The sequence below is a fragment of the Mustela lutreola genome, chromosome 4 (genome assembly GCF_030435805.1).
Source record: "Mustela lutreola isolate mMusLut2 chromosome 4, mMusLut2.pri, whole genome shotgun sequence".
Lineage (NCBI taxonomy): Eukaryota > Metazoa > Chordata > Mammalia > Carnivora > Mustelidae > Mustela > Mustela lutreola.
In genome coordinates this window covers 110,865,738-110,883,421 of record NC_081293.1, presented here as the reverse complement: position 1 = coordinate 110,883,421, position 17,684 = coordinate 110,865,738, and positions in this window count along the sequence as shown.

Here is a 17,684-nt window from a genome sequence, read left to right as displayed (position 1 = left end):
GAACTGAGTTAGAGACTATTTTATGTTATTCCCAGCACTGAGCCTAGTAAGTAATGACACACACACACACACACACACACTTAGTCACACATATAATAGTAAAGCAGATTCCAGGCAGAAAATCTCATGTCAATAATCAGATGCACCACAATGTGACATAGCAAATCAGGGAAACTATAAGTAACTTGATATTCTGGACTTTTGAATTGGATCTAAAAGCAATATAAAACATAAAAGCATAGTTAGATGAAAAACAGATATGAATTATCCAGCAGAAACTCAAATAAGTATTAACCTCCCTAGGCATTATTCATCATGCTTTCCAGTTGAGTCCATTGCCTTACTGCCTCTGAATTTTTTTTTAATTAAGATTTTTATTTACTTATTTGAGATAGAGATTGAGAGAGAGAGAGAGTACAAACTGGGAGAGGGGCAAAAGGAGAGGGAGAAGCAGGCTCTCCACTGAGAAGTAGGAATGAGGACTAGCTGTAAACACAGAAATATTTATGGATGATGAAAGTGCTCCAAAATTTTACTGCCCTGTTGATCTAAAGAGTAAGTATTTACCAGAAATCATGCAATTAATTGTCCACTGATCTGCTTTCTGTCTTGAAAATTTGCCCCTTATGGACAATTAATATTTATCTAATCACAGAATATATAGTTTTTTGCTTGTGACTTCTTTTACTTAATATAATATTCTTGATGGTCATTCATGGTGTACCAGGTATAAGTAGTTTCTTCCTTTATATTTCATTTTATAGGTATGCAGTGTTTTATTTATTCGTCATTTGCATTGTTGCCAAATGTTGGCTATTATGAGTAATTCTGATACGAATATTTACATACATGCCTTTGTGGGGACATCTGTTTTATTTTTCTTAGATTCATAGGAGAGGACTTGTTGGGGTTTTGGCAAGTTTCTGTTTAATTTTTTTTTAATTTTTTATTCTTTTCTGTTTAATTTTTTATGTTATTGCCAGAGTGTTCTCTAAAGTTGCTATATCATTTTATGGGTTTATTTCTTGACTCAATTCTATTCTACCGACTTGTTTGCTCTCTTAGCACCAATACAACACTGACCTTACTACTGTTAACTTGATTCTTCTGTAACCTTTGAAGTCAGGTGCTGTGAGGCCTTGCTTGAAAGGCCCGCCCTTCTGCCCCCTAGGACCTTCTGTGTCAGTGAAGAAGCTTTCCACACCCTCTGTGTGTGCGGCATCATCAGTCTCATCATCCCAATCCAATTTTAGGTGTGCCCCTCCCTCCACCACTTCTGTGGGTTGATCATATCAGTTCTCCAGCTTGTTCTTTTTCAAAATCAATTTTCCACTTCTTGATCTTTCGGATTTTTATGTCAATATTAGAGGATTTTTAAAAATTTTTGCCCATGAAGGCTGCTGTATGGAATCGTCAATGGATTTGTTGAGAGTTGCCATCATGACAATATTGAAGCTTTTCTTTAGATATTTTGTAATTTTTCTCTGCATTGTTTTGTAATTTTCAATATACAAGTTTTGATATTCTTTTGTTAATGTAATTCCTAAATGTTTCATTCTTTCTGTTTTTTTTTGTAAGTAGAAATATTTCCTTAATTTCATTTTTAAGTTGTTCATGCTAGTATATAGAAATGTAACTAATACTTTGTATATCAAAAGTGCACCTTGTGTCAATGCTAAACATGTTTATGAGTTTTAATATGGGTTTTCTTTGCATGTAGATTCCATGGAATTATCTACATACAGGATCATGTCATCTTTAGATGAAGACATCTTAACTATTCCTTTGGAATCTCTTAGATATTTTAAATTTTTTTCATGTTGTACTTTCTAGAACCTTTAGTACCATGTTAAACAGAAATGTCAAGAGCAGACATCCTTGTCTTGTCCCTGTTCTTGGTGTAAAAGCATTCAGACTTTCAACACTAGGTATGATGTCAGCTATGGATTTTCACAGATGCCATTTATGAAGTTGAGGAAGTTAAATCGTATTGAAATTGATTCTTCTGCCAACTGGAAAATTTTCTTAAAGCACTCTAGTGAATAGTTCACTTCAGCTGTAATGTTTTTCTACTGAAGATTTTTATTTTATTTTTTTTTAATTTATTTTCAGCATAACAGTATTCATTGTTTTTGCACCACATCCAGTGCTCCATGCAATCCGTGCCCTATCCAATACCCACCACCTGGTTCCCCCAACCTCTCACCCCCTGCCCCTTCAAAACCCTCAGACTGTTTTTCAGAGTCCATAGTTTCTCATGGTTGACCTCCCCTTCCAATTTCCCCCAAGTCCCTTCTCCTCTCTAACTCCCCATGTCCTCCATGCTATTTGTTATGCTCCACAAATAAGTGAAACCATATGATAATTGACTTTCTCTGCTTGACTTATTTCACTCAGCATAATCTCTTCCAGTCCCATCCATGCTGCTACAAAAGTTGGGTATTCATCCTTTCTGATGGAGGCATAATACTCCATAGTGTATATGGACCACATCTTCCTTATGCATTCGTCCCTTGAAGGGCATCTTAGTTCTTTCCACAGTTTGGCGACCATGGCCATTGCTGCTATAAACATTGGGGTACAGATGGCCCTTCCTTTCAATACATATGTATCTTTGGGGTAAATAACCAGTAGTGCAATAGCAGGGTCATAGGGAAGTTCGATTTTTAAATTCTGGACACTAGTCCTTTATCTGATATGTCGTTTGCAAATATCTTCTCCCATTCTGTCAGTTGTCTTTCAATTTTGTTAACTGTTTCCTTTGATGTGCAGATCTTGATGAAATCCCAATAGTTCATTTTTGCCCTTGCTTCCCTTGCCTTTGGTGTTGTCCCTAGGAAGATGTTGCTGCGGCTGAGGTCGAAGAGGTTGCTGCCTGTGTTCTCCTCAAGGATATTGATGGATTCCTTTCACACATTGAGGTCCTTCATCCATTTTGAGTCTATTTTTGTGTGTGGTGTAAGAAAATGGTCCAATTTCATTTTTCTGCATGTGGCTGTCCAATTTTAACAGCACCATTTATTGAAGAGGCTGTCTTTTTTCCATTGGACATTCTTTCCTGCTTTGTCGAAGATTAGTTGGCCGTAGAGTTGAGGGTTTATTTCTGGGCTCTCTAGTCTGTTCCATTGATCTATGTGTCTGTTTTTGTGCCAGTACCATGCTGTCTTGATGATGACAGCTTTGTAATAGAGCTTGAAGTCCGGAATTGTGATGCCACCAACGTTGGCTTTCTTTTTCAATATCCCTTTGGCTATTCGAGGTCTTTTCTGGTTCCATATAAATTTTAGAATTATTTGTTCCATTTCTTTGAAAAAAATGGATGGTACTTTGATAGGAATTGCATTAAATGAGTAGATTGCTTTAGGTAGCATAGACATTTTCACAATATTTATTCTTCCAATCCAGGAGCATGGAACATTTTTCCATTTCTTTGTGTCTTCCTCAATTTCTTTCATGAGTACTTTATAGTTTTCTGAGTATAGATTCTGTGCCTCTTTGGTTAGGTTTATTCCTAGGTATCTTATGGTTTTGGGTGCAATTGTAAATGGTTTTGACTCCTTAATTTCTCCTCCTTCTTTCTGTCTTGCTGTTGGTGTAGAGAAATGCAACTGATTTCTGTGCATTGATTTTATATCCTGACACTTTACTGAATTCCTGTATAAGTTCTAGCAGTTTTGGAGTGGAGTCTTTTGAGTTTTCCACATATAGTATCATATCATCTGCGAAGAGTGATAATTTGACTTCTTCTTTGCCGATTTGGATGCCTTTAATTTCCTTTTGTTGTCTGATTGCTGAGGCTAGGACCTCTAGTACTATGTTGAATAGCAGTGGTGATAATGGACATCCCTGCCGTGTTCCTGACCTTAGCGGAAAAGCTTTCAGTTTTTCTCCATTGAGAATGATATTTGCGGTGGGTTTTTCATAGATGGCTTTGATGATATTGAGGTATGTGCCCTCTATCCCTACACTCTGAAGTGTTTTGATCAGGAAGGGATGCTGTACTTTGTCAAATGCTTTTTCAGCATCTATTGAGAGTATCATATGGTTCTTGTTCTTTCTTTTATTGATGTGTTGTATCACATTGACTGATTTGCGGATGTTGAACCAACCTTGCAGCCCTGGAATAAATCCCACTTGGTCGTGGTGAATAATCCTTTTAATGTACTGTTGAATCCTATTGGCTAGTATTTTGTTGAGTATTTTCGCATCTGTGTTCATCAAGGATATTGGTCTATAGCTCTCTTTTTTGGTGGGATCCTTGTCTGGTTTTGGGATCAAGGTGATGCTGGCCTCATAAAATGAGTTTGGAAGTTTTCCTTCCATTTCTATTTTTAGGAACAGTTTCTGGAGAATAGGAATTAGTTCTTCTTTAAATGTTTGGTAGAATTCCCCCCGGGAAGCCGTCTGGCCCTGGGCTTTTGTTTGTTTGGAGATTTTTAATGACTGTTTCAATCTCCTTACTGGTTATGGGTCTGTTCAGGCTTTCTATTTCTTCCTGGTTCAGTTGTGGTAGTTTATATGTTTCTAGGAATGCATCCATTTCTTCCAGATTGTCAAATTTATTGGCGTAGAGTTGCTCATAGTATGTTCTTATAATTGTTTGTATTTCTTTGGTGTTAGTTGTGATCGCTCCTCTTTCATTCATGATTTTATTTATTTGGGTCCTTTCTCTTTTCTTTTTGATAAGTCGGGCCAGGGGTTTATCAATTTTATTAATTCTTTCAAAGATCCAGCTCCTAGTTTCATTGATTTGTTCTATTGTTTTTTTGGTTTCTATTTCATTGATTTCTGCTCTGAACTTTATGATTTCTCTTCTCCTGCTGGGCTTAGGGTTTCTTTCTTGTTCTTTCTCCAGCTCCTTTAGGTGTAGGGTTAGGTTGTGTACCTGAGACCTTTCTTGTTTCTTGAGAAAGGCTTGTACTGCTATATATTTTCCTCTCAGGACTGCCTTTGTTTTGTTCCACAGATTTTGTATTTTCATTATCATTTGTTTCCATGATTTTTTTCAATTCTTCTTTAATTTCCCGGTTGACCCATTCATTCTTTAGAAGGATGCTGTTTAGTCTCCATGTATTTGGGTTCTTTTCAAACTTCCTTTTGTGGTTGAGTTCTAGCTTTAGAGCATTGTGGTCTGAAAATATGCAGGGAATGATCCCAATCTTTTGATACCGGTTGAGTCCTGATTTAGGACCGAGGATGTGATCTATTCTGGAGAATGTTCCATGTGCACTAGAGAAGAATGTGTATTCTGTTGCTTTGGGATGAAATGTTCTGAATATATCTGTGATGTCCATCTGGTCCAGTGTGTCGTTTAAGGCCTTTATTTCCTTGCTGATCTTTTGCTTGGATGATCTGTCCATTTCAGTGAGGGGATTGTTAAAGTTCCCTACTATTATTGTATTATTGTTTATGTGTTTCTTTGATTTTGTTATTAATTGGTTTATATAGTTGGCTGCTCCCACGTTGGGGGCATAGATATTTAAAATTGCTAGATCTTCTTGTTGGACAGACCCTTTGAGTATGATATAGTGTCCTTCCTCATCTCTATTATAGTCTTTGGCTAAAAATCTAATTGATCTGATATAAGGATTGCCACTCCTGCTTTCTTCTGATGTCCATTAGCATAGTAAATTCTTTTCCACCCCTTCACTTTAAATCTGGAGGTGTCTTCGGGCTTAAAATGAGTTTCTTGGAGGCAACATATAGATGGGTTTTGTTTTTTTAATCCTTCTGATACCCTGTGTCTTTTGACAGGGGCATTTAGCCCATTAACATTCAGGGTAACTATTGCATGATATGAATTTAGTGCCATTGTATTGCCTGTAAGGTGACTGTTACTGTATATGGTCCCTGTTCCTTTCTGATCTACCACTTGTAGGCTCTCTCTTTGCTTAGAGGACCCCTTTCTATATTTCCTGTAGAGCTGTGTTTGCAAATTCTTTCAGTTTTTGTTTGTCCTGGAAGCTTTTAATCTCTCCTTCTATTTTCAATGATAGCCTAGCTGGATATAGTATTCTTGGCTGCATGTTTTTCTCATTTAGTGCTCTGAAAATATCATGCCAGCTCTTTCTGGCCTGCCATGTCTCTGTGGATAAGGCAGCTGCCAATCTAATATTTTTACCATTGTATGTTATAGATTTCTTTTCCAAGGCTGCTTTCAGGATTTTCTCTTTGTCACTGAGACATGTAAATTTTACTATTAGGTGACGGGGTGTGGGCCTATTCTTATTGATTTTGAGGGGTGTTCTCTGAACCTCCTGAATTTTGATGCTCGTTCCCTTTCCCATATTGGGGAAATTCTCCCCAATAATTCTCTCTAGTATACCTTCTGCTCCCCTCTCTCTTTCTTCTTCTTCTGGAATCCCAATTATTCTAATGTTGTTTCGTCTTATGGTGTCACTTATCTCTCGAATTCTCCCCTCGTGGTCCAGTAGCTGTTTGTCCCTCTTTTGCTCAGCTTCTTTATTCTCTGTCATTTGGTCTTCTATATCACTAATTCTTTCTTCTGCCTCATTTATCCTAGCAGTGAGAGCCTCCATTTTTTACTGCACCTCATTAATAGCTTTTTTGATTTCACCTTGGTTAGATTTTAGTTCTTTTATTTCTCCAGAAAGGGCTTTTATATCTCTCGAGAGGGTTTCTCTAATATCTTCCATGCCCTTTTCAAGCCTGGCTAGAACCTTGAGAATTGTCATTCTGAACTCTAGATCTGACATATTACTAATGTCTGTATTGATTAGGTCCCTAGCCTTCGGTACTGCCTCTTGTTCTTTTTTTTGTGTTGAATTTTTATGTCTTGTCATTTTGTCTAGATAAGAGTATGTGAAGGAGCAAGTAAAATACTAAAAGGGTGGCAACAACCCCAGGAAAATATGCTTTAACCAAATTAAAAGAGATACCAAATTGTGAGGGTGTATAAAGGGATAAAAAGAGGTTCAAAAAGGAAGAAAGAACAAAAAAAAAGAAAAAATTAAATAAAGAAACGAAAAGAATTTAAAAAAGAAAACAAATAAAAATATAAAAAAGAAAAAAATATATGTATTAGATAAACTAGTTAAAAAACGTTAAAAAAGAAAAAGGTAAAAGTTAAAAAAAAAATTGCCAGAAGGCAAGAAAAAAACCAAAAAATGAAAAAGAAAAAAATTAAATTAACTGCAAGACTAAAAAAAAAAAACACAGGGAAAATGCAATGAGTTCCGTGCTTTGCTTTATCCTCCTCTGGAATTCTGCTGCTCTCCTTGGTATTGAAACCGCACTCCTTGGGAGGTGAACTTGGTCCTGGCTGGATTTCTTGTTGATCTTCTGGGGGAGGGGCCTGGTGTATGATTCTCAAGTGTCTTTGCCCCAGGCGGAATTGCACCGCCCTTACCCAAGGGCCGGGGTGAGTAATCAGCTAGGGTTTGCTTTCAGGAGCTTTTGTTCTCTGAGTGCTTTCGGTAGAGTTCCAGAGGATGGGAATACAAATGGCGGCCTCCTGGTCTCCGGCCCGGAGGTGCCGAGAGCCCAGGGCCCCACTCCTCAGCTTGCCCTCAGAGAACAGCGCCCAGTTACTACCGTCTGCCTGGCCTCCGGCTGCGCTCCAAGCTCACCGAGCCTGCGACCGGTTCAAGGCAACACTGAGCTATGAGCTTACTGTCGGCTCTGTCTCTGTAGCCGGCTTTCCCCCAATCCTTCTGTGACCCTGCAGGACCTGAGGCCACGCTGACCCCGCATGGGCTTCGCCCCGGTTTAGCCTCTGGAGCGATGTCCCTCAGCAGAACAGACTTTCAAAAGTACTGATTTTGTGCGCTGTTGCTCCGCCGCTTGCCGGGAGCCGGCCCCTCTCCCCAGGGTCTATCTTCCCGTCGCTTTGGATTCACTTCTCTGCCGGTCCTACCTTTCAGAAAGTGGTTGTTTTCTGTTTCCAGAATTGCTGTTCTTCTTCTCTTCGATCTGCTGATGGATTTTCAGGTGTTTGCAATTTTTAGATAAGCTATCTAGCTGATCTCCGGCTAGCTGAAGTAGTCTCAGCCTGCTACTTCTCCGCCATCTTGACTCCTCCTCTGGATCTCTGCCCATTTTTTGATATGATTGTCTGTTTTGTGTGTGTTGAGTTTGAGGAGTTCTTTATAGATCCTGGATATCAACCTTTTGTCTGTACTGTCATTTGCAAATATCTTCTCCCATTCCGTGGGTTGCCTCTTTGTTTTCTTGACTATTTCCTTTGCTGTGCAGAAGCTTTTGATTTTGATGAAGTCCCAAAAGTTTATTTTCGCTTTTGTTTCCTTTGCCTCTGGAGACATATCTTGAAATAAGTTGCTGTGGCTGATATCAAAGAGATTACTGTGTATGTTCTCCTCTAAGATTCTGATGGATTCCTGTCTCACATTGAGGTTTTTTATCCATTTTGAGTTTATCTTTGTGTACAGTGTAATTTGACAAAATCCAGCATCCGTTCCTGATTAAAATGCTTCAATGTATATGGAGAGAGGGAACATACCTGAACTTCATCAAATCTATCTATGAAAGACCCACAGCAAATATCATCCTCAATGGGAAAAAGCTTGCAGCCTTCCCGTTGAGATCAGGAACACAAGGATGCCCACTCTCACCACTCTTGTTCAACATAGTATTAGAGGTCCTAGCAACAGCAATTAGACAACAAAGAGAAATAAAAGGTATCCAAATTGGCAATGAGTAAGTCAAACTCTCTCTCTTTGCAGATGATATGATTCTTTATATGGAAAACCCAAAAGACTCCACCCCCAAACTACTAGAACTCATACAACAATTCAGCAACGTGGCAGGATACAAAGTCAATGTACAGAAATCAGTTGTTTTCTTATACACTAATAATTGGATTACAGAAAGGTAAATTAGAGAATCTATTCCATTTACTATAGCACCAAGAACCATAAGATACCTGGGAATAAACCTAACCAAAGAGGTAAAGTATCTGTACTCGAGGAACTACAGAACACTCATGAAAGAAACTGAAGAAGACACAAAAAGATGGAAGACCATTCCACACTCTTGGATTGGAAGAATAATCATTGTTAAAATACCGTATACTGCCTAGAGCAATCCATACTTTTAATGCTATCTCGATCAAAATTCCACTGGTATTCTTCAAAGAGCCGGAGCAAATAATCCTAAAATTTGTATGGAATCAGAAGAGACCCCGAATCGCTAACGAAATGTTGAAAAACAAAAATAAAAGGGGGAGCATCACATTACCTGATTTCAAGCTTTACTACAAAGCTGTGATCACCAAGACAGCATGGTACTGGCACAAAAACAGACACATAGAACAGTGAAACAGAGTAGAGAGCTCAGATATGGACCCTCAACTCTATGGTCAAATAATCTTCAACAAAACAGGAAAAAATATACAGTGGAAAAAAGACAGTCTCTTCAATAAATGGTGCTGGGAAAACTGGGCAGCTATATGTAGAAGAATGAAACTGGACCATTCTCTTACACCGTACACAAAGTATTCATGGTTTTTGCACTACACCCAGTGCTCCATGCAATCCGTGCCCTTTCCAATACCCACCACCTGTTTCCCCAACCTCCCACCCCCAGCCGCTTCAAACCCCTCAGATTGTTTTTCAGAGTCCATAGTCTCTCATGGTTCACCTCCCCTTCCAGTTTCCCCCTTCTCCTCTCTAACTCCCCTTGTCCTCCATGTTATTTCTTATGCTCCACAAATAAGTGAAACCATATGATAATTGACTCTCTCTGCTTGCCTTATTTCATTCAGCATAATCTCTTCCAGTTCTGTATATGCTGCTACAAAAGTTGGGTATTCATCCTTTCTGATGGAGGCATAATACTCCATAGTGTATATGGACCACATTTTCTTTATCCATTCGTCTGTTGATGGGCATCTTGGTTCTTTCCACAGTTTGGTGACCGTGGCCATTGCTGCTATAAACATTGGGTGGAAGAATAAACATTGTTAAGAGGTCTATACTGCCTAGAGCAATCTATACTTTTAATGCCATTCCAATCAGAATTCCACCAGTATTTTTCAAAGAGCTGGAGTAAATAATCCAGAAATTTGTATGGAACCAGAAGAGACCCCGAATCACTAAGGAAATGTTGAAAAACAAAAATAAAATGGGGGGCATCACATTACCTGATTTCAAGCTTTACTACAAAGCTGTGATCACCAAGACAGCATGGTACTGGCATAAAAACAGACACATATCCCAGTGGGACAGAGTAGAGAGCCCAGATATGGGCAGTCAACTCTATGGTCAAATAATCTTTGACAAAACAGGAAAAAATATACAATGGAAAAAAGACAGTCTCTTCAATAAATGGTGTTGGGAAAACTGGACAGTTATATGTAGAAGAATGAAACTCGACCATTCTCTTACACTGTACACAAAGATAAACTGAGGCATATTTTTTGACGAGGAAAGCAACTATGGAGCAGGCTGCTTCCTTTGAGAGTGAGTCTACTTTATCCCTCACCTGCTAGCTACCTTGTCTTCCCACAGATCCCTTTTTATGTTCCTTCCCTGATTGTGAGAGTAACACATGCCTTTTATAAAAATGTGCACAGAACAGCAATCACAGAACATTTCCTTCAAACTCTGTGCCACATCATCAGTATTGACAGTTCAGTTTGTCTTCTGCTCATTTTCTGTTTGTAATTTCACATAATCATGGCCACACTGCTGATATTATTTATATCCTATCTTAATTTAAAGAAATTGTAAAGTCAGTTTGTTATACATATTATGGAATATCCAGAAATGATTTGAGTCACCTGGTTACTTTCATCTCATCTTTTTTATTTGCATATATGTCTTTATTTTTTATTATTTAAATATGATCCTGTGATATACATACACATTTTTATTACATATTTGCATTTACTTTCTAATATTTGCATTTTCTATGTTGTTTTAAACTATGTAAATATAATTTTAAGCAGATACTAAGTGTCTTGTGGAAATGTAATATTTATTTAACTTTTCCTCTCTTCTCACACATTTAGACATTGTTATGATTTTTAGCATTAAAGTGTACATAATTGAAATTAAATGTTATTTCTTTAGAGATATTTCCTAGAGAAATAATACCAGTGAAAATAGCAGGGTTAAGTGTATGATTAACATAAGGCTCATGAGGCATGACCCACCATGTTTGTAGCAGTGGTCGATAGCGGGAGCATTTAAACAGTGACCATCTGGGATCCCCCTTGGCATTGGGAAGTCCTCACCAGTCTCACTCACTGGGGACAGAGATATTTAAAAACAATTAGATTAGATTATTTTTTACCAAAGCTCATTTATTTGCAACTGAAAAGTATATGCAAGCTCATCAGAAAAGAGGAGGAGGAGAGCAGCAGTAGATAATAGTTCTTAGCCCATATAAATATTTTTAGTAGTGTAGAAATGACATCTACTTTGACAGGTTAGCATGTGTTATAGATTTTAAAGGTTTTCCTCCTATAAGAAATGTAATAATACTTTATTTTACAGTTACAGCATTGTTAAACTAAATCTCTAGAAGATTAAACACATGTAACTTGGGAGGTCTTAAAATTTGATGCACATATATTGTAATATTAAATACCTTCTGTTACCCCTGAATAGACAGGGATGCGTTTTCTCTTCTTCTCTACTATGTAGGCTCTGAAGACAAAAAGCAGGACAGTGAAAAACCATACTTAAAACCCTTAGAAGTTACATTAGTTGAAGTAAGTGTTCAAAAATGGAAGTGTAACAATAAAGTAGCTAAACGTGCCATTTCTCTGAGTAGAATCAAGGAATATGAATATAAATACAGCCAGATTTGTCCTATTCACCCAAATTTATAGTTAGATGTTATTTATGTAAAATTTCTTACCATTCTTTTGCATAGGTGTGAATCTGTAAAGTATGAAGAATAACTCGGAGTCCCAAATTTTTCTTTGTTTTATTGATTTTTACTAATATTAGCACATAGTATTATATAAGTTTCTAGGGTGCAACATTACAATTCAAAATTTGTATACACTACACAGTGACCAAATCATAACTGTCATTACTACCCAAATTTCTACACAGTGAGATTTTCATTTTGTCTCCTTAGCCAGAACATGTCTGTGTGAGATGTTATTCAACTATGTGTGCTATGAGGGTAACAGTGCCATGGGATGTGGGAATTGAGTGTCTGTCTATACCTGAGCACGTGGGAGTAGAATAGTGAGTGGCTGTGCTAGATGGCACAGCAGGAAAGGGGCAGAGGTGAGACTCAGGCCTGTCCTGTCTGCTACCAGGGTCCACCTGGGCCCTCCACCCAGATGTCCCCCACATGCTGTGGAGCTTCTGAGATGAAACGTGTGGTCCAGTCAGAGCAGGAGGTGATGGGCCTCAAGGTAGGGCCTGTTGTCCATCACTTCAGATCATCAAAGTAAACAGCCTCAGAAATGCCAAGAAACACACACAAAGTTAATTATGGTAGCAGCAGCTCTGCCTAATTACGTGAAGACAGAAGGAAAGTGGTGACTGGCTCAGAGTTGTGGAGGGGCCTGTCCAGGTGGAGAATAGCCCCAGTGGCAGCCAGGGTGGCTGCAAGTGGGACACATGCCTGCACCTCCAGGGCCCCACAAGCTGGCCGAGCTTTCTACATCAGTCGTTGAGACATAGCAGAGATGGGAGAGGAGAATAGTAAGATTCTCAAATACATTAAAATAAATTCTTGTGTGGCCACACTCGGGTCTTTTTGTGTCTGTAAGAGTCCAAATTCAGCACACAGACATTCTCATAAAATATAAGGCAAAGTGTACCATTTTCCCTTTAACGGTACATTTCAAATAATTTTGTGTCTTCTCCTAAGTGTAAAAGTAGATCATTGAAAGTCACTGGAGTGGGGGAGAAAAGGACCAGAGCTGGGGTGTTTCTATTGAAAGTTCAAGGTGACATCTGCTGCTGACTTTAATGAACAGTTAATAAAGAATTTATTTATTGTAGTACCTTATAGACATTGTACCAGATCATGTACATTTAGGACCTACCTGCTAATAATATGCTGTGTTCAGTGAGACTGAGCCAGATCTGTTCATGAATAGTGGGAGCAAAATCTCGTGCTATATTCCCAATCAGAAGACTTCAATATTTTGGAATAACACTTTTTTATGATGCCAAATGGCTTTCTTTTAAAAGATTGATTTATTTATCTTTAGGGGGAGAAAGCATGCTAGTGCAGGGAGGGGAAGGGCAAAGGGAGTGAAAGTCTTTAAGCAGACTCTGCACTGAGCAACGATCCTGAGGCGAGGGCTCCATCCCTAGATCCTGAGACAAGGATCTGAGCTGAAACCAAGAATCAGATGCTTAACTGAATGTGCCACCGAGGCACCTCAAGAAAATATCTTTTTATTTTGATATCCAGATTGGAATTTTGTTTCATGTTTCAGATTTCTTTTGTGTTTCTTTTTTTAACATCCTTCATTTCCCTTGGTTTTTTTTTATTTCACAAGAATGTGCTCTTCTTACAATTTTAAGAAGTAATAAATTCTAACATATCAAAATGATTCATTTTACTTCTCTTGTTTTGCATCACAGATTTGACCTGAAGCCTTGGAATTAACAAAGGGGCGAGGAGGGAATGTCAGTAGATGTACAGTGTAACTAGGTATTTTGTATTATTATTATTATTATTTTTACTGAATGATTTTATTCATTTTTATTTTATTTTTATTCTGCTTTATTTTTTAAATTTTATTTATTTATTTATTATTCATTTTTCTTCCATTTATTTATTCATTTATTTATTTTAGCATAGCAGTATTCATTGTTTTTGTACCACACCCAGTGCTCCATGAAATCTGTGCCCTCTATAATATTTTGTATTATTTTTATCATGAAATAGCATCTTTCCCTTAGAAGTGTGCTTCTGAAATAGTGTGAGATTTATTTTGAACCCACAGTTTGAAATCATTGCTATCATTTTCCCTTTGTGTTTGGCTCTTTTTTTAAAAATAGTGTGCCTGGGGATAAAAATATATGTTTATAAAAAATAAAAAATTAAAAAAAATAGTGTGCTTCACTAATTCGAAGTAAAATGAACTAAATTATGTTGTGAAATCTTTCTTTCAAACATGAATGTTTATCTTAATGCTTCATAGGAAAGTAGTGCGTCAATTAATTTTCCTTCTTTAATTCATTGTGTCCTTCAAGAGAAACTCACTTGTGCATAGCAGCACTGTTGCCGATCTGGGTGGAAAATGACCATAGATTTGTGTAGGTCAGATCATCCATCTGTGCTTGTTCTGAGAATGGACCAAATAACAAAAGTGCCACTGGGAGAGGTGTGGGAGGCTGAGGCCTAACCAGAAAGAGCTTCTTATGGTGGAGAAAGGTGGGGGTTTGGCTTTGGGACCCAAATCTCAGGAGTCAGAGGTGTGGCCACAGTTAGAATGTCCTGTCTCAGGAAGGGAGCCACATTCATACCAGGCCCATAGATGATGACTAAGCTAGATGGAAATGCATACTTTACCCCGAGAAAGTGCCCTCACCTACACATGCTAGACAGAACCTATGGCATGGGGCCCATGCTCCTGGAAACCCAGGTTCACCCAGAGGTTGGCTGTCAAGCACAGACCTAGAGTGAAGTCTATGGTGAGAATGTGCTGTCAGGTCAAACTATGAAAGCCTAGAGTGATGATCTCAGAAATAGAATTATACTTTGCCATAAACTGGACAGATTGGATCCAGGGACTAGGTACCCTCTCTGTTCCATGCTTGGGTGGGGTGAGGGTGAGGACACTTGCTCTTTGTGCTCACGTTGCTGAACAGCCCTCCTCTGCTCCACCCCCAGCACGTTTCTCTGATGTGCATGACTTCTATGGAGCCTTGCTCTAATTAAGTTTGACTCTACAGTCACTAGTCCCTGTAGAGGGACAGAGATGACTCAGTCTATGACATTCAATGACACAAGTGAACTCAGAGCCTCCATATGTCTGTGTTCTTGTGAGGAAAGAAGGACCTGCCATTTTGTCGACTACAGTCTACCAGTAGTCTGTAGACACAAGGATCTCGTGTCACCCTGCTTACACTGACTAAATGAGACTGAAAATAGAAGCCTCAGGATATCACCTGCCACAGAAAAGAGCAGATCCTGGTGGAATGTCGGGAATCACTTAGTGCTACAAGGAGTGTGCCTGCTCTCTCCTTCAGAACAGTGTCATCGGAGTGGACTGAGGGAGCAGCATCTCGACAGTCCTGGTCATACAATCCCAAGTCACATAACAGCTACTTGGAATGAACTCAGTATAAAATAGGGGACCCTCACCCACAGCCTGAGAGTATGTTTGACAGCAGGAGCATGCGTGTCCAGATGGATGTGTTCTTTTAATTAGCTGTGGCCTTTAGGAAGTGAACTAGTTGGCTGTGGTTTAACTGCCCTTATTTTATCTTTCAGCACTGAAGCCCATGCTTGCAGAGCCCCAACCAGCAGGGGCCGGTTTGACTTTGAGCATTTTCCATGAATCAACCACATTTGACAGAGCACATAGATGAAACAAGCCTGAGAAAACGGAACCCTGTCGCCACCCACACGATCTCCAGCACCACCACCCTCCCCCTCTCTGCACCTCTCAGTCCAGGGCAGCTCAGGTCCATTCGGGGAAGGAAGGTGCTAAGGTGTTAGAAGCCACAGGAGACACTGCCTAGGAGCCCCAGCAATGACATCAGTCCACAGAGCTGTAGGTCATTTGTTAGTTTCCCCTCTGTGTCTCTGTGCTTTCCATGTGCAGAAACATGTTCAGATCTCTAAGTAGAGGCATTTGTCCTAAAGAAGTCTGATCATTGGGATTATGGACATTGGGGAGGGCATGTGATTTGGTGAGTGCTGTGAACTGTGTAAACCTGGTGATTCACAGACCTGTACCCCTGGGGATAAAAATATATGTTTATAAAAAATAAAAAAAGTAAAAAAAAAAAAAAAAAAAAAGAAGTCTGATCACATTCTTGAGAATCAAGGAGTAGAAAAAAATTAAATTTCCACTTTCTTGTATCTGGTGGGTCTTATGTTGTTTTCACATGGAAACCTCTACTTGGTTTCCAAAAGCACCTGTTTCATAGAAACTTAGACTGATTATAAATAAAAGATCCTTTTGAATTTTAAATAAGATATTGTTTTATGCTAAAATATAAAAACTTCTACTTTAAAAGGATTCATTAGATAAGGAGAAAAATATCATTTATTTCTTCACCCACCAACCATGCATTGAACATTTTTATACCCATATTTGTAGAAATACACACACATATATAAGTGAGTGCCATACTTGTTAGTGTTTTTACTCATAGAAATCATGGGCAAACTGCTGGACAAATATTTGCACACACACACACACACACACACACAAATAAATGGAAATGGACTCAATACACGAAAAGATGGTTATCCTCATCAGATAAAAGCAAATGAAGACCATGATGAGACACTATTTTTCACTTGTTAGATTAGCAAAATTGTAGTGTTTGACAGTACTGTCCTGATACTCACCTACATCATGAAAGAAGTGTACAATGGTGCTAACTCTAGTGGGGTAAGTTGGCAATACCTGCTAAAATGACCAGTAACCACATCTGAAGTGATATAAAATAATATTATATTTCAGCATATTTTATAATTATGAAAGACTGGAAATAATCTACTAGTCTACCATGAGGAACTGGTCTTATAATGTCTCTTATAAGGTAGAGTCAGCAATGAAATACTGTGCAACTTTCTAAGTGCTCTTTTATGTTGACATAAAAAGGACACAAGGATGTATAAGCGAGAAGTGCGGAATAATGTGTCATTACTACTTGTGTGTTAGAAGGAAGAAAATTAGATCTATATGTATTTATTTATTTTTATAACTAAATTCATATTTGCCTAAATAAAAACTGGAAGGTTAGGCAAGAAACAAAAATGTGACCTGTAAGTGGTAAGCAGGTAGAGACAGTGGTTGGAACAAGATTTTGTGTTTCAATTTTTTAGACTGTTTTGATTTTGGAACCATGTAAACATATAACCTAAAAATTTTAGTAGGGTCCTTCCATGCATATTTTTTCAAGAACACCTTCTTTAAAAAATATTTTTATTTATTCATGTAATCTCTATACCCACCATGGGGCACCAGCTTACAATATGAGATCGAGTCCCTTGCTTTTTCCACTGAGCCAGCCACTGCCACCTCAACATTACTTTCTAATTAATTTTACATTTCTTCAACAGTCTACATTTTTGTGTAGATGCATACTAGTTCATCATACAACATCATTTTATTTTCTTAGTTTCTTCTTAGGTGTTGGATTTAATTTGGGACTGTTGTAAATGGTGCTATGGTATTGCATGTAAATCTTACTGCATAGCTTGAGGGAGTGTGTGTGTGTGTGAGAGAGAGAGAGAGAGAGCAGGTGTGTTATCTATTATTTCTAAAGTAGAGCTGTCAACAGTAGATGCTAATACTGTTGAGGACTCACATGTACTCAACAAAATTAAATTATCTTAGCTACACTACTCCAGGAGATTGGCAAATTGTATCTTTATTTTAAATGATAAACTTATGGCACAGAGAGTTCATATAGCCATAGACTCAAGCACTTGGGATTCAGAATTCAAGCACTTACTATGCCACCACCCTACATTTCTGGTGTTAGTGGAACTCTTATGGGGTTCTTGTGAGGTCAGGAAACATGATGTTCCCGACACAG